At 44.7% G+C, this 22,420-nt stretch overlaps 1 protein-coding gene across 4 annotated transcripts in view; it reads left to right on the top strand.

The window, feature by feature from the left end:
- The window catches only part of LOC110493904 (alpha-1-syntrophin), a 79,191-nt gene that overhangs the window by 29,421 nt on the left and 27,350 nt on the right, over positions 1-22,420 (top strand). For 2 of the 4 annotated variants that reach the window (XM_090205020.1, XM_090205019.1), the window contains exon 1: positions 12,800-12,868. The exons of the other annotated variants lie outside the window; for them this stretch is intronic. The gene's annotated coding sequence lies outside the window, so the exon portion shown is untranslated. Of the gene's footprint in view, positions 1-12,799; positions 12,869-22,420 lie in introns of those variants that run through there. 4 annotated transcript variants of the gene reach the window in all.

The raw sequence follows: 22,420 nt of genomic DNA, 5'->3' as shown, positions 1-22,420 counted from the left end.
TTTAGAGAATTGTCTTTTTGTGAAGGCTGAGAAGTGCACTTTTCATGCCTCCTCCGTCACATTTCTCGGTTCTGTTATTTCCGCTGAAGGCATTAAGATGGATCCCGCTAAGGTCCAAGCTGTCATTGATTGGCCCGCCCCTAAGTCACGCGTCGAGCTGCAGCGCTTTCTCGGCTTCGCGAACTTCTATCGTCGTTTCATCCGTAATTTCGGTCAGGTGGCAGCTCCTCTCACAGCCCTTACTTCTGTCAAGACGTGCTTTAAGTGGTCCGTTTCCGCCCAGGGAGCTTTTGATCTCCTCAAGAATCGTTTTACATCCGCTCCTATCCTTGTTACACCTGACGTCTCTAGACAGTTCGTTGTCGAGGTTGACGCGTCAGAGGTGGGCGTGGGAGCCATTCTTTCTCAGCGCTCCCTCTCTGACGACAAGGTCCACCCATGCGCGTATTTTTCTCATCGCCTGTCGCCGTCGGAACGTAACTATGATGTGGGAAACCGCGAACTGCTCGCCATCCGGTTAGCCCTAGGCGAATGGCGACAGTGGTTGGAGGGGGCGACCGTTCCTTTTGTCGTTTGGACTGACCATAGGAACCTTGAGTACATCCGTTCTGCCAAACGACTTAATGCGCGTCAGGCGCGTTGGGCGCTGTTTTTCGCTCGTTTCGAGTTCGTGATTTCTTATCGTCCGGGCTCTAAGAACACCAAGCCTGATGCGTTATCTCGTCTCTTCAGTTCTTCAGTAGCCTCCACTGACCCCGAGGGGATTCTCCCTGAGGGGCGTGTTGTCGGGTTGACTGTCTGGGGAATTGAGAGGCAGGTAAAGCAAGCGCTCACTCACACTCCGTCGCCGCGCGCTTGTCCTAGGAACCTTATTTTCGTTCCCGTTCCTACTCGTCTGGCCGTTCTTCAGTGGGCTCACTCTGCCTAGTTAGCCGGCCACCCTGGCGTTCGGGGTACGCTTGCTTCCATTCGCCAGCGTTTTTGGTGGCCCACCCGGGAGCATGACACGCGTCGTTTCGTGGCTGCTTGTTCGGTCTGCGCGCAGACTAAGTCCGGTAACTCCCCTCCTGCCGGCCGTCTCAGGCCGCTTCCCATTCCCTCTCGACCGTGGTCTCACATCGCCTTAGATTTTGTCACCGGACTGCCTTCGTCAGCGGGGAAGACTGTTATTCTTACGGTTGTCGATAGGTTCTCTAAGGCGGCTCATTTCATTCCCCTTGCTAAGCTTCCTTCTGCTAAAGAGACGGCACAAATCATCATCGAGAATGTTTTCAGAATTCATGGCCTTCCGTCAGACGTCGTTTCGGACAGAGGTCCGCAATTCACGTCTCAATTTTGGAGGGAGTTTTGCCGTTTGATTGGGGCTTCCGTCAGTCTCTCTTCCGGCTTTCACCCCCAGTCTAACGGTCAAGCAGAACGGGCCAATCAGACTATTGGTCGCATCTTACGCAGTCTTTCTTTTCGCAACCCTGCGTCTTGGTCAGAACAGCTCCCCTGGGCAGAATACGCCCACAACTCGCTTCCTTCGTCTGCGACCGGGCTATCTCCTTTTCAGAGTAGCCTCGGGTACCAGCCTCCGCTGTTCTCATCTCAGTTCGCCGAGTCCAGCGTCCCCTCCGCTCAGGCTTTTGTCCAACGTTGCGAGCGCACCTGGAAGAGGGTCAGGTCTGCACTTTGCCGTTATAGGACGCAGACTGTGAGGGCTGCTAATAAGCGTAGAACTAAGAGTCCTAGATATTGTCGCGGTCAGAGAGTTTGGCTCTCCACTCAGAACCTTCCCCTTAAGACGGCTTCTCGCAAGTTGACCCCGCGGTTCATTGGTCCGTTCCGTATTTCTCGGGTCATTAATCCTGTCGCAGTTCGACTTCTTCTTCCGCGATACCTTCGTCGCGTCCACCCGGTCTTCCATGTCTCCTGTATCAAGCCCGTTCTTCGCGCCCCCGCTCGTCTTCCCCCCCCCCCCCCCATCCTTGTCGAGGGCGCACCCATCTACAGGGTCCGCAGGATTTTGGACATGCGTCCTCGGGGCCGTGGTCACCAGTACCTCGTAGATTGGGAGGGGTACGGTCCTGAGGAGAGGAGTTGGGTTCCCTCTCGGGACGTGCTGGACCGTGCGCTGATCGAGGATTTCCTCCGTTGCCGCCAGGTTTCCTCCTCGAGTGCGCCAGGAGGCGCTCGGTGAGTGGGGGGGTACTGTCATGTATTGTCATGTTGTGTCTTTCTGTCCTTTCCTTTCACCCTGTCTCCCTCTGCTGGTCGTATTAGGTTACCTTTTCTCCCCCGCTTTCCCCCAGCTGTTCCTTGTCTCCTCCTGACTACCTCGTCACCCCTTTTCCCACCTGTTCCCTTTTTCCCTCTGATTAGTCCCCTATATCTCTCTCTGTTTTTGTTCCTGTCCTTGTCGGATTCTTGTTTGTTGTGTTTCATGCCTGAACCAGACTATCGTCATGTTTGCTGTAACCTTGTCCTGTCCTGTCGGAATCTGCCGGTCTATCTGAGCCTACCTATGTTTGGTTATTAAAGAAGCTCTGTTTAAGTTAGTTCGCTTTTGGGTCCTCATTCACTCACCGTAACAATGTCGCCACAAGAACCGCTATGGGCGCACCAAGAATCACCTCTGGCATTGGGCTTGGTTTACATAGACTGTTTGTACTTTCATTACCTTTGGCATTACCGTTGACTGCAACAAGTGGAGTTCTGAATACAAAATAGACTAAAATGGACATTTAGACATTTTTTTTTGCCGGCACTTACACCTTCCAATGGCTACTTGGAATATGCAAATATTTATATTTTTACCTGTGGTAGAAAAAAGGCCGGAAAGTGGAAGGCTGACGGAATCGCAACTGTAGATGCATATTGAAAAGTGGGAAAATAAGTGCTGAATTCAGTTAACTTTCCCGACTTTGGCGAAATTGTACATAATTACCTCTCTTTACATTTTAAGCAATCACATTTTTAAGATATGCTGTATACCTGAATAAGTTAGGAAGTAACCCCTCTGTCTGTGTCCCAAATGGCACTCTATTCCTGACATAGAGCACTAGTTTTGACCAGAGCCCCATTTGGGATACTGACTGTGACCCACTTACCAGTTTGGCCGTTGTCCACGATTGTAATGATTTGGACTGTGTGGATGATTTGCCTATCGCACTTGGAGTAAAATAATTTCTATTGGAGGGAATACCTAACTACCTTACCCACTCTAGCCAAGTGAGTCAGTCCACATAATTGGACACACATTACAGGCCTGGCTCTTATCAATCTTACCCCATTAAGTTCAGGAAAGACCACACACATGCTGTACGCTCACACACACACACACACACACACACACACACACACACACACACACACACACACACACACACACACACACACCACATCACATGTGGCTTTACTAGACTTGTGCTTGCACATGTTAGTAAGGAGAATAAAAAATAAATGAACTGGAACAATGGAAGTCTCTGTGAAAATAACGCAACATTGTGTCTTGACTGCAACCATGACACATTGTTTGCACACACACAATCAGTGTAGCACTGGGGTGTTCGTATTTGCACAGGGACTGTATTAGGGACTGTACTATCTTGTTTTTGTCGGCCAGGGACATTTTGCGTGGGAGACAAGGGACATTCCACTGGCTAATAGAGCTTACGGGGCGAACAGCATGCTTCAAAAGTCACAGTGTAGCGAATGAAACAGAAATTCCAGCGGCTCCCACGGCAACAAAGAAGCAGGGAGCTCAGCCACAGAGCATTGTTGTCTTTGACTTGATAACGGAGAGTTGTGTTTACCAAGTCAGACCGCGAAACTAATGGACCCTACTGGTCCCGCTTTAAATGACATTCAGCTTATAAAGGCACTACATAAATGTGTTACAAAGCATCTATAACCCTATGTCATGCTTTATAAAGGGCTCATTAACATGGCATAACTGTGTGATATAAACATGTGCTTTATAAAGGGTGACATGTTGTGGCACATGCTCCAAAATGAAGTCATGTTAGTCACATTACACCGTAACTCGTTCCCAGACACTTCCGCCCAAATGCGTGGTAGCTCTGGTGGACCGACACATCAAACTTGGCCTTCATTAGTTAGAGTCAGGTTTAAAATCTAATTTTAAGAAGAGAAATTGTGGAAATGGGCAGGGTTTAGCCATAATTATGACTTTGTGGCTGTGTTAACTAGTGACGACTATGTGGGAATGATGACAAATACTTTACTCAGTAAGGCACTCCCATACAATTCGATGGTCACTCCCACTAAGGCCAACTTTGAAAGGTTGACATACCAGGCTTATACAGGCTATGTGCGCCATAGCCTGGGGACGATGTTACACCAATAAACAATTACCTTGATGAAAGCCCTCAACATAAGGCAATTGAAAGTGGCTTTATTCTGGAACCAAATTACATGTTGCTCACTACACAAACACACACACAACAATATAACAAGCCATTCCGTGGGGTGACTCAACATTATAAGGAGCCATACCATGCAGTGCCGGGCCCAATCAGGTCTTTGACACATTCACCCACTCCCCCCGCTGAAAGATCAGCCACAAAATGTTTGCACCATTGTAACAGGTTGTAATCAAGCCCTGGTCTCCAGCATGGGAACAGACAAGGAATACCTGGCTCTGACACACACACACACACAAGCTTTGCAGGTCCATCAACCCATCTAAATACCTCTGACACCTTACAGTAGTAACCTGTGGATCATGATAGAACCTTCATAAATCAGTAGAACGTTAATAACCTATTTATTAATACTTTATGTAGTGTCCTGTAATAGTTTGTTTGAAGTGTGTCACCTTCGTTCATTCATAACACATACATTAGGACTCTATATCGCAGGACGCTGGTCTGGGGAGCTCTATTAAAAAAAAATCACCTTTATTATAAGCATTGCATGCATATAATCACATTGGCATAGAGCAGTAGAGGCACTTGCAGATGTTGCACACATGGGCAAACATTTCTTTTGTCCTTTTATAAAGGCATTTAATGCGATTCTACATCATTTTACTTTGGCATAATCTTTTTTGTAACGGCTGTTGGAAGGAGTGGAGGACCAAGGTGCAGCGTGGTACGTGTTTATTATTTGAACTGAACACTGATTAACAAAAAAAAACAACGAAGAGAACGAACGAAACAGAAACAGTTCTGTCTGGTGCAGAAAGACACAAAACAGACTACTACCCACAAGACAAAGGTGGGAAAAGGCTACCTAAGCATGGTTCTCAATCAAATACAACAATAGACAGCTGCCTCTGATTTGAGAACCACACCCGGCCAAACACACAGAAATAGAAAACATAGAATGCCCACCCCAACTCACGCCCTGACCAAACCAAAATAGAGACATAAAAAGGATCTCTAAGGTCAGGGTGTGACAGTAACCCCCACCCCCCCCAAAGGTGTGGACTCCGGCTGCAAAACCTAAACCTATAGGGGAGGGTCTGGGTGGGCATCTATCCGCGGTGGCGGCTCTGGTGCGGGACGTGGACCCTCACCGCCGACCCCGGACTGGGGACCCTCGCAGCGGGCCCCGGACAGGAGGGCGACTATGGCAGCTCTGGACAGGAGGGAGACTCTGGCAGCTCCGGACAGGCGGGAGACTCTGGCAGCTCCGGACAGGCGGGAGACTCTGGCAGCTCCGGACAGGAGGGAGACCCTGGAAGCAGGCTGGGGAGACATACAGGCGGCCTCCCCCTTGGCCGAGGCACTGGGCACACTGGGCCGTGGAGGCGCACTGGCGGTCTCGAGGGCAGAGCTGGCCCCACCCGTTCTGGCAGGATACCAGCTTCCACCCGGCAAATGCTGGACGCTGGCACCGAGTACACCGGCCTGTGAATACTTGGCCGAGACACGCGCATCACCCCATATCACAGGGTCTGACCAATCCCATGCTCGCCAAGGTAAGCACGGGGAGTGGGCTCCAGGTCTCCAACCTGACTCTGCCACACTCCCCGTGTGCCCCCTCCCAAAACATATTTGGGGGCTGCCTCTTGGGCTTCCTTGCCAGCCGTGTTCGTGTTGCCAACTCCATTCTCCGGTATCCCTCCTCGCACTGTTCCAGAGAATCCCAGGCGGGCTCCGGCACTCTCCCTGGGTCAACCGACCACCTTTCTACCTTCTCCCAGGTTGTCTCATAGTCCAAATAGCGCTGCTCACCTGTCCAGGAGTCCCTTTCACCACGCTGCTTGGTCCCTTAGTGGTGGGTGGTTCTGTAACAGCTGTTGGAAGGAGTGGAGGACCAAGGTGCAGCGTGGTACATGTTCATCTTTATTATTTGAACTGAACACTGATTAACAAAAAAGAGAACGAACGAAACCGAAACAGTTCTGTCTGGTGCAGAAAGACACAAAACAGAAAACAACTACCCAGAAGACACAGGTGGGAAAGGCTACCTAAGTATGGTTCTCAATCAGAGACAACAATAGACCCGGCCAAACACACAGAACTAGAAAACATAGAACACAAAACATAGAATGCCCACCCCAACTCACGCCCTGACCAAACTAAAATAGAGACATAAAAAGGATCTCTAAGGTCAGGGCGTGACATTTTTTAATGCTGCGTTCCAAACAATAGGGAACTCAGAGCTGGGAAATCTCAGACTTCCGACTTCAGTGCGTTCATGTCAAGACTACTGGGAAATCAGGGCAAAAACATTTTGAACGGTCATCCAACTCGGAATTCCAAGTGGGGAACTCTGGCCTATATAGAGCTCCGACTTTCCGACCCGAAGATCACTGACGTCATGATTCGACCTAGTTTTTTTCATAGTTCCAGTTGTCTTAAAACCACCATAATACCCCACAAATGATCAACATTACAGGTCACTTTGACACTGACAAACTGAGAATCTGAGATGAATAAAAACAACATTATCTTGAATCCATCAGTAGCCTAGGCCTAGGTGTGTGGAGACGAATATAGGTACGATATGAGAAGGACATTTTAGTCCTAAAATTGCTTTCCAGTTTCACTGACTCACCCAATGATGTGCAGCTCACTAGCTGTTGATGGCCGATGCGCTCAGGCCAAAAAACAATATTTGGAAGTTGATCAAATATTTTGGTAGCCTACAGCTGACAGGTTAGAGTCTTCTCTTTTCAGCGGGAGCCATTTGCGTTCCAACCTGGGGTTTCCCGCAATTGTAGACCTGTCTGCATGCTGTTTGTTTTCTGACAGATTTGCTGCGCGTTCCCGACTGTAGGCTATGCATTGGTATTGGGCTACACTCCACAGCTAGGCTATTTTAAAATAAGCTATTCATCCTCTGTGGCAAAATGTTGAGCTTTCTCAAGGTTTAGTAGGCTATTCTGAATTATTTAATTTATTTCTGAACAATTTCTTTCTTTATAGGATCATAGCCACGTGACGTGTTCTCCAGGAGCTGCAGCACGCCTGATACATTTTATACATTTGACAAAGTTATAGACTTACTGTAAGTCTATAACTTTGCCAAGTGTATAAAAAATGTATCAGATTAAGCACTGGTTTCAACCTAAAAGTAACATCAAATAAAGTTAGCAGGTCTGAGGAAATGCCTTTGTCATACCATCTGGATAAGGGGATTTCTGTGCTGCGCCTGAAATACTCTTAAAGGGTTGATGGGAAACTCCATTTGATTCGATTTATTATATTCCTCTTTCATAGACTGTAAACTCTCCTTCCAGACTCATATTAAACATCTCCAATCCAAAATCAAATCTAGAATCGACTTTCTAATTGGCAACAAAGCCTCCTTCACTCACGCCACCAAACTTACCCTAGTAAAACTGACTATCCTACCGATCCTCGACTTCGGCGATGTCATCTACAAAATAGCTTCCGATACTCTACTTGGCAAACTGGATGCAGTCTATCATAGTGTCAGAGTGCCAGTGTTTTGTTACCAAAGCCCCTTATACCACCCAGCACTGCGACCTGTATGCTCTAGTCGGCTGGCCCTCGCTACATATTCATCGCCAGACTCACTGGCCCCAGGTCATCTATAAGTCTATGCTAGGTAAAGCTCCACCTTATCTCAGCTCACTGGTCACGATAACAACACCGCCCGTAGCATTTGCTCCAGCAGGTATATCTCACTGGTCATCCCCAAAGCCAACACCTCCTTTGGCCGCCTTTCCTTCCAGTTCTCTGACAGTGTCATAAAGTGTATTTTCTACAAGTTTTTAAAAATATGACTGTAAAGGATTCATTACAACAACAGAGGACTTTCAAATGAAAGGAAACTTCTTGGCAGGGAAAAACATAAATCTGGGTTTCGACACTCTTATGTAGGTGTCATAACCAGCTAAAAAAAATAACACAATATGTCACGACAGGTGTAAATATATGGGTCATGACAGTGTCACAACATATTATGTCATGGTTATGACCATGTTATGATGCTGGGTGGGTGGGTGGGTTATTTAGCTGAGCCTGCTCGCTAGCTAAATGTCATTAGCTAGCTATCAATAGATTACATAGCTACCTCAATTGTTATGTCAAATCAAACTCAACAGTTAACTTCTACAAACTAATTTAAATTACAATAGATAAAGGTTAACTTACACATCACCCACGACAGAGAGCGCTTGATTGTCAAGTGCAATGAATTCCATTATTATGGCGTTAATAGATTTCACCTTTGAGTTGTCTAGCTGAAATGTTCTAATTCTTTCAAATGACTGCTCGACTGCTTGATTCACACAGCAGACATTGTGGACTAGGTTAGGAATGCTGCGTTGCACGTGTAGCGCAACATTTTACGTGGCGTCATTACGTTATATAGGTATGCACGTCGGCTTTGACATTGGTTTTGCACATCGGCATTGGGCCGATACCGATGTTTGCCGTAATGTAACAAAATGTGGAAAAGGTTTGGTGCAGGGTAGAGTACCGGGTGGGAGCCGGCTAGTAACTAAGTTCAGGTTAGAGTACTAGACGGAGGCTGGCTAGTGGTGAGAGTACTGGGTGGGAGCCGGCTAGTAACTAAGTTCAGGGCAGGGTACTGGGCGGAGGCTGGCTAGTGATGACTATTTAATAGTCTGATGACCTGGAGATATATTTTGTTCTCTCTTTTCTCAGTCTCTAAGCTGTGCCAAGAGCACACTTTTTTTTTGACAAGTTATGTTTTCAAAACTGTTATGTTCACATGAATTCTAATTATTTCCAGGTATACACAACATCCTGAAATATATGTACATCTTTGTTAGAAATAATACTATATTTCCCTTGACAGGGTGATGCTGAACATAAAAAATGGCTAAATTTACCCCGCTCTCCCTGCCGAGGGCGCTGTGGGACTCATTTCCAGCGTGTGTTGTTGTTCATGTCTGGCTGGAGGCGCGCTGTCTGACTCTCGCCCATTCTCACTCTTTCTCCTCCTCACGTGAGAGATCGATATCGCCTCCAGCTCATAGCTTCAGCCAATCGGACAATAGCCATGTGTCTCACCCCTGTGCACGCTCTAGCCATGCAGTCTCTCCAGGTTCTGATTGGCTAGCCAGCCTGACCCACACTATCCACAGGAGTGAATATTGCCGTACCTGGTTATTCCTGCTCGCTAGCTAAATTTCATGAGCTAGCTATCAATCGATTTGAAATAATGGTTGAGGTAGCTATGTAATCTAACTCAACAGTTAAATTCTACAAACTAATTTAAATTACAAAAGATAAAGGTTAACTTACACATTTTTCTCTGTCCAGTGGCACCACAAGTGGGCATTTGATTTGAAAACTCATTGCGTGCCTGTACTGCGCTACAGAAACACTGCTAACCAAACAACAGTGCCCTGAATTAATGGGCAACTACACTCAATAATCAAAGTTTCTTAGATTTTTCCAAGACCTCAAAAGTCGTCCCCTGATGTGACTAAAGCATTGTTGTGAACTCAGAAAATCTAATTTTGTTGTTCTTCTATAAAGTAGTGTGAAAAAACTGGGAAAATCCAAAACCTGGAGAAACAAAACAGAAAAACAGAATTTTAAAAAAATTCAAAGAAATTGGGCATGACTTTTGGCTGTGCATGACTGCATTTTTAATGTGTTTGTCATCCTGCAGCACAGCATTTTGGGGACAGTTGAGGACAGGTTCAATATTGGTTACGCACCCAAGACGAAAAGAGGTTGGGCCATCCTAGAAATGTTTTAGAGTAACATAATATATACAATTTAGTAGGTGCTTTTGTCCAAAGCGACTTATAATCATGCGTGCATACATTTTTACATATGGGTGGTCCCGGGAATAGAACCCACTATCATGGCGTTGCAATGCTCTACCAAGATGCATGTCAAGGTTATAAATGCTTTGTGAAGCCTCAATTTAATATGATTTATAAGGCTTTTATTAACCTCTCTGGGATATGTGGGACGCTAGCCAAAAGCCAAGGAAAATGCAGAGCGCCAAATTCAAATGAATTACTATAAAAATCTAACTTTCATTAAATCACACATGCAAGATAGCAAATTAAAGCTACACTTGTTGTGAATCCAGCCAACATGTCAGATTTCAAAGGCTTTTCGGCGAAAGCAAACGATGCTATTATCTGAGGATAGCACCTCCGTAAACAAAGAGAGAAACCATATTTCAACCCTGCAGGCGCGACACAAAACACAGAAATAAAAATATAATTCATGCCTTTGACGAGATTCTTTTTTTGGCACTCCAATATGTCCCATAAACATCACAAATGGTCCTTTTGTTCGATTAATTCATCGATATATATCCAAAATGTCCATTTACTTGGCGCGTTTGATCCAGAAAAACACCGGGTCCAACTTGCGCAATGTAACTATAAAATATCTCAAAAGTTACCTGTAAACTTTGCCAAAACATTTCAAACTACTTTTGTAATACAACTTTAGGTATTTTTTAACATAAATAATCGATAAAATTGAAGACGGGATGATCTGTGTTCAATACAGGAGGAAAACTGTGGCTAGCTTTCTGGTCACGCGCCTCTATCTAACAGTACACTTCAAGTGACCCTTGTTCAAGATGGCCGTACTTCTTCATTACACAAAGGAATAACCTCAACCAATTTCTAAAGACTGTTGACATCCAGAGGAAGCGATAGGAACTGCAAGAAGGTCCCTTAGAAATCTGGATTCCCAATGAAAACTCATTGAAAAGAGAGTGACCTCAAAAAAAAAAATCGGAATATTTCGCCTGCTAAATAAGTTATGTTATACTCACAGACATCTTTCAAACAGTTTTAGAAACGTCAGAGTGTTTTCTGCATATCTTACCTCCTGGGGATGAGTAGCAGGCAGTTGAATTTGGGCATGCATTTCATCCGGACATGAAAATACTGCCCCCTGTCATCAAGAAGCTAAGCATTATTATGCCGCACGTTATAAAATATAGGTTTATGTCATAGTTGACATAGTGGGTTATGTCACATTTAACATTGGTGGTTACATGTCACACAGATATGCCACATTTATGAACCTTTTATAGAGCATGACATATGGTTATAGTAACACGTTTATGTAGTGTTTATGAAGGCTTTATGAAGCCTTTATAAGCTGCATGTCATTTAAAGTGGGACCAACCCTGTCCCCCAATGCTGACTGACTACGGCGGTGTACAAGCATTGTGATGTGGACCCAAAAGTGTGCGTGACATGGTTTACCACCATAGCACATCTCCCCCGATAATAACACCAAAGGGGGATTTGTTAAATATGTTTCCATTTACCCCATCTTTTTGAGATTTTTGACAATTTAAGTGGCGATTGCTGTGATCTCTTTTTTTGGCCCGTCTGGCGATTTAGTGAACGCTTTAGGAAAACTCCCCGAGTTAAGTGAATAGAGTCTAACTGAATTGGGTAGGAAATGTATAGTCGGGATTTGTGAGTTCAATGTAAAGACTCCCAAAGAAAAGCTTAGCGGGAGATTCTGCAATTGGAGCAAAGAAACCCCACACACGCACACACAGAACTACTTTCGAGGCCTGCCAGATAAGCTAAAGTAATAACAGTGCTGTTTCAGCTAAATTTAGCCCTACATTGAATGTGGCCGCCACTGGTATTCATGGAAACATTTGGATTCTGTTAAACATCATTTGCCTCTGGTTGAATCGAGCTTAGTCGTATTTTCCACCCCAGCATTCTCTTATTATCTACAGGGCCAAGCTATTCAGCGGTGGCCTCCTCCCTTCCCTTTCGATTGGCTCCGATTAGTGATGTAGGGAAATAGAAAATACCTATTACTATTCATCTGGAAAATACCAGTGAATCTCGCCCGCTCCTAGTCTTTGGATAATGGGAATTTATCCAAACATATGTAAACCTTCCTACATTTTATTTATCATCCAAGCCCATTCACTCAGTACCTACAATGCACCATCTACCAACACCAAGGGCTATAGAGTATATAAGCTACCTGAAGAAACTTCTGAAAATAAAAAGACATCTGTCTCATGCAGGGGAGTGAAAGAGAGTGACCCGGCTCTACATATTTTAATGGTTTGTGACTCACTGACACCGCCCCCGGTTAGAGGGGAATTAAAGCAGCCCAAGAGTTAACACACACAGTAACTTTAATCACACACAGATGAACATGAACATGGGTATGTACATTGGTATGTACATGGGTATGGTTTCTGTGTTCACACATTCCATGCACATACGTACAGTATGTACACCCATACTCATAGACTGGAGTAACACTGTTCATATACGGCAATATTTACTCCCGTGGAGAGTGTGGGTCAGGCTGGCTAGCCAATCAGAACCTGGAGAGACTGCATCGCTAGAGCGTGCACAGGGGTGAGACACATGGCTATTGTCCAACAACACACGCTGGAAATGAGTCCCACAGCGCCCTCGGCAGGAGGATTCTGTAACAGGGAGAGTGAGGTAAATTTAGCAATTTTTTACATTCAGCATCTCTCTGTCAAGGGAAATATAGTATTATTTCTAACAAAGATGTACATATATTTCAGGATGTTGTGTATCCCTGGAAATAATCAGAATTAATGTGAACATAACAGTTTTGAAATCATAGCTTGTCCAAAAAGAAGTGTGCTCTTGGCACAACTTAGAGACTGAGAAAAGAGACAGAACCAAATATATCTCCAGGTCATCAGACTATTAAATAGTCACCACTAGCCAGCCTCCGCCCAGTACCCTGCCCTGAACTTAGTTACTAGCCGGCTCCCACCCAGTACTCTCACCACTAGCCAGCCTCCGTCTAGTACTCTAACCTGAACTTAGTTACTAGCCGGCTCCCACCCGGTACTCTACCCTGCACCAAACCTTTTCCACATTTTGTTACGTTACAGCAAACATCGGTATCGTCCCAATGTCTAGTTTAATGCCGATGTGCAAATCTGATGTCAAAGCCGACGTGCATACCTATATAACATGACGTAATGACGCCGCGTAAAATGTTGCGCTACACGTGCAACGCAGCATTCCTAACCTAGTCCACAATGTCTGCTGTGTGGATCGAGCAGTCGAGCAGTCATTTGAAAGAATTAGAAAATTTCAGCGAGACAACTCAAAGGTTAAATCCATTAACGCCCAAATAATGGAATTCATTGCACTTGACAATCAACCGTTCTCTGTCGTGGGTGATGTTGGCTTTTGCCGACTGGACGAGCACCGGTACACATGTTGCCCTACCGGAGTTACACAGTAATAGTGTCACTGTTATTAGCTTCACGACATACTATGGAACGCCGCTTTGGTCTTTGTGTGTCAAAAAATATAAACTGTTAACAAATAACTGTCAAACGTCAAATAACACAGTTAGATTATAGAATGTTGTGTGTTCTGAATTTGCATGTGCAAGCCAAGTGCCACCACTACTATCAGTAGCACTGTCAAAGCTGTACCAATAAGTCTGCAAACAAGCATACACTGGCCACGAACAATGTGTTTACAATACCGCATTGGTAATAAAGCATTACTTGTTTGACTGCAACTTCTGGGGTAGCTAGCTTTAGTTTGGTACCTAGCTAGCACCAATACAACCAGCCTGACAACAATGACCAGTAGAAACTGGTCCTTATTCTTAGCAATGATTTAGGAATCCTTGTGAGGAAGTATTAGCTAGGTTGCTACTTGTTGTTCATGTATTGAAATTGAACTTCAGTTCATGAAAATACATAGCTAGCCCGTTTCTTAACCCTGTTGCCCAACGCTAACGTTATAAGCAGCCAGCTAGCTTCATCTGGCTAGTGAGGCTCGACCGGACCGGGTTATGTGTTGTGAAGCTAGCCACAATAAGGAGTAATCACAATAGTAGAATTTGCGGTTTGCCTTCAAAATAAAGTACCTCTTTGAAAGTGATGCAGAATGTTACAATTGGTGGAATCATGCCACATTTAGACTAGATAATGTTAAACAAGGTTGAAATGTGAAGCAATGAAATGGGGTATCAGTCTACTCGGTGACACCCACAGAACACAACTGTGAAGAGTTTACGCAAATATTAGCGTTGTAGCTCTTATCGCGGGACTTTGACTATGCGAAATCCCCTCCGCAGTCAACCTATTGTGCGTATTTACATTCAAATTGTACTGTACAGCTTTACCTAAGGATTGGGGATCAATGAAATGGGGTGTCAGTCTACTCAATACACAATATATTATTTTCCCAACATCCTCCTCAGAGTTATCAGACTCCAAAACATCCAGGCAGTGTAAGGACCGATGCCAGAGATGAGAAGCATGTACGGGGAGTCAACATTTAAGAAGGAACAGACATGAAACAAGACAGGCACAACGTCAGCACACAGGCAAAACAACGACATTCGACAATCAATTTTATTTATTTCACCTTTATTTAACCTGGTAGGCAAGTTGAGACCAAGTTCTCATTTACAATTGCAACCTGGCCAAGATAAAGCAAAGCAGTTCGACACATACAAACATACAGTCAATAATACAGTAGAAAAATAAGTCTATATACAATGTGAGCAAGTGAGGTGAGATACGGGAGGTAAAGGCAAAAAAAAGCCATGGTGGCAAAGTAAATACAATATAGCAAGTAAAACACTGGAATGGTTGATTTGCAGTGGAAGAATATGCAAAGTAGAGATAGAAATAATGGGGTGCAAAGGAGCAAAATAAATAAATACAGTAGGGAAGAGGTAGTTGTTTGGGCTAAATTATAGATGGGCTATGTGCAGTAATCTGTGAGCTGCTCTGACAGCTGGTGCTTAAAGCTAGTGAGGGAGATAAGTGTTTCCAGTTTCATTGATTTTTGTAGTTCGTTCCAGTCTTTGGCAGCAGAGAACTGGAAGGAGAGGCGGCCAAAGGAAGAATTGGTTTTGGGGGTGACCAGAGAGATATACCTGCTGGAGCGCATGCTACAGGTGGGTGCTGCTATGGTGACCAGCGAGCTGAGATAAGGGGGGACTTTACCTAGCAGGGTCTTGTAGATGACCTGGAGCCAGTGGGTTTGGTGACGAGTATGAAGTGCGGGCCAGCCAACGAGAGCGTACAGGTCGCAGTGGTGGGTAGTATATGGGGCTTTGGTGACAAAACGGATGGCAGTTGATAGACTGCATCCAATTTATTGAGTAGGGTATTGGAGGCTATTTTGTAAATGACATCGCCGAAGTCGAAGATTGGTAGGATGGTCAATTTTACAAGGGTATGTTTGGCAGCATGAGTGAAGGATGCTTTTTTTGCGAAATAGGAAGCCAATTCTAGATTTAACTTTGGATTGGAGGAGATGTTTGATGTGAGTCTGGAAGGTCTAACCAGACACCAAGGTATTTGTAGTTGTCCACATATTCTAAGTCAGAGCCGTCCAGAGTAGTGATGTTGGACAGGCAGACATGTGCAGGCAGCAATCGGTTGAAGAGCATGCATTTAGTTTTACTTGTATTTAAGAGCAATTGGAGGCCACAGAAGGGGAGTTGTATGGCATTGAAGCTCGCCTGGAGGGTTGTTAACACAGTGTCCAAAGAAGGGCCAGAAGTATACAGAATGGTGTCGTCTGCGTAGAGGTGGATCAGAGAATCACCAGCAGCAAGAGCGACATCATTGATGTATACAGAGAAGCGAGTCGGTCCAAAAATTGAACCCTGTGGCACCCCCATAGAGACTGCCAGAGGCCCGGACAACAGACCCTCCGATTTGACACACTGAACTCTATCAGAGAAGTAGTTGGTGAACCAGGCGAGGCAATCATTTGAGAAACCAAGGCTGTCGAGTCTGCCGATGAGGGTGTGGTGATTGACAGAGTCGAAAGCCTCGGCCAGGTCAATGAATAGGGCTGCACAGTATTGTTTCTTATTGATGGCGGTTAAGATATCGTTTAGGACCTTGTGCGTGGCTGAGGTGCACCCATGACCAGCTCTGAAACCAGATTGCATAGCGGAGAAGGTATGGTGGGATTCAAAATGGTCGGTAATCTGTTTGTTGACTTGGCTTTCGAAGACCTTAGAAAGGAAGGGTAGGATAGATATACATCTGTAGCAGTTTGGGTCAAGAGTGTCCCCCCCTTTGAAGAGGGCGATGCAGCTGCTTTCCAATCTTTGGGAATCTCAGATGACACGAAAGAGAGGCTGAACAGGCTAGTAATAGGGGTGGCAACAATTTTGGCAGATAATTTTAGAAAGAAAGGGTCCAGATTGTCTAGCCCGGCTGATTTGTAGGGGTCCAGATTTTGCAGCTCTTTCAGAACATCAGCTGACTGGATTTGGGAGAAGGAGAAATGGAGAAGGCTTGGGCGAGTTGCTGTGGGTGGTGCAGTGCTGTTGACCGGGGTAGTGGTAGCCAGGCGGAAATCATGGCCAGCCGTAGAAAAATGCTTATTGAAATCCTCAATTATAGTGGATTTATCAGTGGTGACAGTGTTTCCTGTCTTCAGTGCAGTGGGCAGCTGGGAGGAGGTGTTCTTATTCTCCATGGACTTTACAGTCTCCCAGAACTTTTTTGAGTGTGTGTTGCAGGAAGCAATATTCTGCTTGAAAAAGCTAGCCTTGGCTTTTCTAAATGCCTGTGTATATTGGTTTCTAGCTTCCCTGGAAAGTTGCATATCACGCCATAGGATGTTTTTGTGTTGGTTAAGGGCAGTCAGGTCTGGAGAGAACCAAGGGCTATATCTGTTCCTGGTTCTAAATTTATTTAATGGGGCATTCTTATTTAAGATGGCGAGGAAGGCATTTTAAAAAAAATAACCAGGCATCCTCTACTGACGGGATGAAATCAAAATCCTTCCAGGATAACCCGGCCAGGTCGATTAGAAAGGCCTGCTCGCTGAAGTGTTTCAGGGAGCGTTTGACAGTGATTAGTGGAGGTCGTTTGACCTCTGACCCATTACGGATGCAGGCAATGCGGCAGTGATCGCTGAAATCTTGGTTGAAGACAGCAGAGGTGTATTTAGAGGGCAAGTTTGTTAGGATGATATCTATGAGGGTGCCCGTGTTTACGGCTTTGGGGTGGTACCTGGTAGGATCATTGATAATTTGTGTGAGATTGAGGGCATCAAGCTTAGATTGTAGGATGGCTGGGGTGTTAAGCATGTTCCAGTTTAGGAGCACAAGCTCTGAAGATAGATGGGGGGCAATCAGTTCACATATGGTGTCCAGAGCACAGCTGGGGGCAGAAGGTGGTCTATAGCAGGTGGCAACGGTGAGAGACTTGTTTTTAGAGAGGTGGATTTTTAAAAGTAGAAGTTCAAATTGTTTGGGTACAGACCTGGATAGTAGGACAGAACTCTGCAGGCTTTGCAGTAGATTGTCCATTCTATCTTGTCTGAAAATGTTGTAGTTAGGGATGAATATTTCAGAATTTTCGGTGATCTTCCTAAGCTAGGATTCAGACACAGCTAGAACATCCGGGTTGGCAGAGTGTGCTAAAGCAGTGAATAAAACAAACTTAGGGAGAAGGCTTCTAATGTTAACATGCATGAAACCAAGGCTATTACGGTTACAGAAGTCATCAAAAGAGAGCGCCTGGGGAATAGGAGTGGAGCTAGGCACTGCAGGGCCTGGATTCACCTCTACATCACCAGAGGAACAGAGGAGGAGTAGAATAAGGGTACGGCTAAAAGCTATGAGAATTGGTTGTCTAGAACATCTGGAACAGAGAGTAAAAGGAGGTTTCTGGGGGCGATAAAATAGCTTCAAGGTATAATGTACAGACAAAGATATGGTAGGATGTGAATACAGTGGAGGTAAACCTAGGTATTGAGTGATGGACAAGGCATATTGACATTAAGGAGAGGCATGCTTAGTCGAGTGATCATAAGTGTCCAGTGAGTAGTGAGGTTGGTTGGGGTCACGGCGATTCAGACAGCTAGCCGGGTCATCGGTAGCAAGCTAGCATAGGATGGAGGTCTGTTTTTAGCCACCTCGTGCGTTTCTGTCGGTAGATTAGTGGGGTTCCGTGTGGTAGAGGGGATCAATCCAATTGGCAAAATAGATATAGTTATAGTGACCCAAGAAAAATGGTCCGATAGACCTATTCAGATAGCAGCCGATAAGACAACTAACGATTAGCGGGCCGCAGATGGGCGTTCAGGTAATGTCGCGACGGAGGGGCCAGTTGGATAACTCCCTCGGGCAGATAACGTATAATAGATAACATAATGCAGCAGTGGGGAACAGCGATGGGGAACTGACAAATATAGAGGAGGGAATAAACAGGTGACTGAGTCCAATAATATGCTGATGCGCGTGACGGGGAAAGGCAGGCAAACATCGTTTGCATCCATGGGCTAGCTAGCTTTATGACCAGCATTGTAGGTGCGCGAGACAACTTTACCAGCTTCATAGCATACGTATTGATGAATCGTTGTGACATATGAAATAGGAGTGAATGTGTAATCAATGTGTAATAACAATGTACATTTATGAACGTGTTAAATTATTATGTGACGTGCAGTCATATTCAGGTCCTGATAGTGTTATTTGACACGCAAAGACCCAAACGGCGTTCCATAGTATGAGAAATTCTGGTTGAGAATGAAATTACAGAACAAATGAAGAACGAAACAGCACAGCAAGTTAGTTAAAGAAATAGGTTTTGATTATGTTTTACTGGTAATGTGGACATATGTAAATGCCAACAAAATAACTTTTTGGTGTGTGTGTGTGTGTGTGATTTACAATGACGGACTACCCCGGCCAAGGCCGGACAACGCTGGGCCAATTGTGCACCACCATATGGGACTCCCAATCATGTCCGGATGTGATACAGTCAGGATTCAAACCAGGGACTGTAGTGACGCCTCTTGCGCTATGATGCAGTGCCTTAGACCACTGCGTCCGTGTGTGTGTGTGTGTGTTAACTATTTGACTGTACTAGAATGCTTAAAAGGCAGGCACATTTTTATCGGTATTGTTTTCAGGCAAGGAAAATATCGGATATCGGTATCGGCCAAAAATGTAATATCGGTGCATCACTAGTTACAGCCTTATTCTAAAATGGATTAAATAGTTTTTTCCCCTAATCAATCTACACACAATACCCAATAATGACAAAGCGAAAAGAGGATTTCAAACATTTTTGCAAAGGTATTCAAAATAATAAATATCACATTTACATTAGTATTCAGACACTTTACTCAGTCCTTTGTTGAAGCACCTTTGGCAGCGATTACAGCCTCGAGTCTTCTTGGGTACAACACCACAAGCTTGGCACACCTGTATTCGGGCAACTTCTCCCATTCTTCTCTGCAGAACTCTCAGGCTCTGTCAGGTTGGAAGGGGAGCTTCACTGCACAGCTATTTTCAGGTCTCTCCAGTCATGTTTCGATCGGGTTGAAGTCCAGGCTCTGGCTGGGCCACTCAAGGACATTCATAGACTTGTCCCGAAGCAACTCCTGCATTGTCTTGGCTGTGTGCTTAGGGTCGTTGTCCTGTTGGAAGGTGAACCTTCGCTTCAGTCTGAGGTCTTGAGCACTCTGGAGCAGATTTTCATCAAGGATCTCTCTGTACTTTGCTCCGTTCATCTTTCCCTCGATCCTTACTAGTTTCCCAGTCCCTGCCTGCTGAAAAACATCCCCACAGCATGATGCTGTCACCACAATGCTTCACCATAGGGATGGTGCCAGGTTTCCTCCAGACATGACGCTTGTCATTCAGGCCAAAGAGTTCAATCTTGGTTTCAACAGACCAGAGAATCTTGTTTCTCATTGTCAGAGTCCTTTAGGTGCCTTTTTGGCAAACTCCAAGCGGGCTGTCATGTGCCTTTTACGGAGGAGATGCTTCCATCTGGCCACTACCATAAAGGTCTGATTGGTGGAGTGTTGGTGGTTCCAAACTTCTTCCATTTAAAAATGTTGGAGGCCACTGACTTCTTAGGGAGCTTAAATGCTGCAGACATTTTTCCCCAGATTTGTGCCTCGACACAATCCTGTCCTGAAGCTCTTACGGACAATTCCTTCAACCTCATGGCTTGGTTTTTGCTCTAACATGCACTGTCAACTGTGTTTTCTATGGGATCGAAGGCTCACTGTAGGGAATATAGCGTCTCCCTGTCAAAACTCTACACACGGCTAAGCTACTTTACAAATGGGAAGCTAGGCTAAACTCTAGAAGGACAATTAGAAGCATGGTAGAAGCAAAGTATCCAGGAGTCATCGAGGCTTGAAACACTGGTGGGCTGTCAGGTATGTGTGTGTTTGTGTATGTTGGTCAGAGTTTTTGGTGTGAAAGTGTTGCCCAGGTAAACATGTTGGTAGTCTGGTACAAGTGTGAGGGGTGTTAGACCAGCACGTGTTATGCCACAGAGAGAGTGAGAGAGAGGGGTGGGGACTGGGAGAGAAGGCAAGATATACAGTATTTAGTGCATCAGTGTTTCCTGTAAGTACATGGAGTAGGCAGCCAAATGTAAAAAGTAGCCAGCCAGGGAGTTTGGGGCTGGTGGATTTTTCCTATAACAATGCATTTTATAATACCATATTAGTATTATGACATTAGCTTTTATAACCTTCAATCTGCTTTATTTTATCATATTTTGGACCAGAATAAGGCTCGCTCTCAAGATTCAATATCTTCATTGAGCGTTTTAATAACTTATCTGCAGGTAATCGGCAAAAATCAGTTGTACCCCACCAGTATGCAAATTAGGGAGCCAAATGAATCCATCACTAGGCTACGCTGACAAGTGTCTTCAGTGATCACTGGCAGGTCTCAACATGGGCTTTGAATCCTATGAAAATACAAAGCCCTGACGAAGGCCGTGAGGCATTGTAGGTGCGCGAGACAACTTTACCAGCTTCATAGATAATACTATCAAGAGTCAATGTGCGGTTTCCTTTTTCCCTAATCCTAGGAAAATACAAATAAGATCTTTGGTTTACTTGTCCCGATGCGATACCATGGACATATAACTACGTTGTATGATTTATATATATTTTTAAGTACTTTTGTATTTAACTAGGCAAGTCAGTTAAGAACAAATTCTTATTTACAATGATGGCCTACCCTGGCCAAACCCTAACCCGGACGACGCTGGGCCAATTGTGCATCGCCCTATGGGACTCCCGATCACGGCCGGTTGTGACACAACCTGGAAATAGCAAAGGGATAAAGGATATTTACTTTATTCAGTCAGTTTGACACCTTTTACTTTATTCAGTCAGTTTGACACCTTTTACTTTATTCAGTCAGTTTGACACCTTTTACTTTATTCAGTCAGTTTGACACCTTTTACTTTATTCAGTCAGTTTGACACCTTTTACTTTATTCAGTCAGTTTGACACCTTTTATAAATTAGTCAACACTTGCTGTTCAGTTGTCAATCAAAGCACAGTAAATAGCCTATGCGCCCCACCTCCGTGACTGTATAGGCCTATGAAACACTTGAAAGAAGGCGGCAGGTAGCCTAGTGGTTAGAGCTTTGGGCCAGTAACCGAAAGGTTTCTTGATCGAATCCCCGAACAGGCAAGGTAAAAATCTGTTGTTCTGCCCCTGAACAAGACAGTTAACCTACTGTTCCTAGGCAGTCATTGTAAATAAGAATTTGTTCTTAACTTACTTTTTTTTTTAAAAAAGGTCAAATGAATTAATGTGCCACAAAACAGAAATTAAGTGGATTTCAACTCATCTTTATTACTTACAGCACATTACATGGGACTTGTAAATTCACTCACAGGAGACAATGAATAAGCATCATGCTCTCCCTCCTCCGTGAAAAGAAATTTGACTGCAACCAACCACAGCTCACAAAAATAACACATGTACCGAGAGGCTGGACATGCAGCAGACTGACAAACCAGCAATCTTTCCCTTTCATTGCTCACTTTGTGACTGACAGGCGCCTGTCCTATCAATAGATCACTAGAAGATGCATATTGTTCATTTTAGCTGGAGAAGGCTAAACTGTCTTTTTTGACAAGCAAATTGAAACTTTTAAATGAAAAGAAACCTACTTAATTTATGAAGTGGAAAAAGTAGCCGGCTTACATAGTCTGTTATCGGCTATTTAGCCGACGGATGGCGCT

This window comes from Oncorhynchus mykiss, chromosome 17, assembly GCF_057628025.1.
Source record: "Oncorhynchus mykiss isolate SJ-2025 chromosome 17, ASM5762802v1, whole genome shotgun sequence".
NCBI classification, from domain to species: Eukaryota; Metazoa; Chordata; class Actinopteri; order Salmoniformes; family Salmonidae; genus Oncorhynchus; species Oncorhynchus mykiss.
Note: the sequence above shows the minus strand (reverse complement) of the source record. Positions and strands in the feature narration are given on the sequence as shown.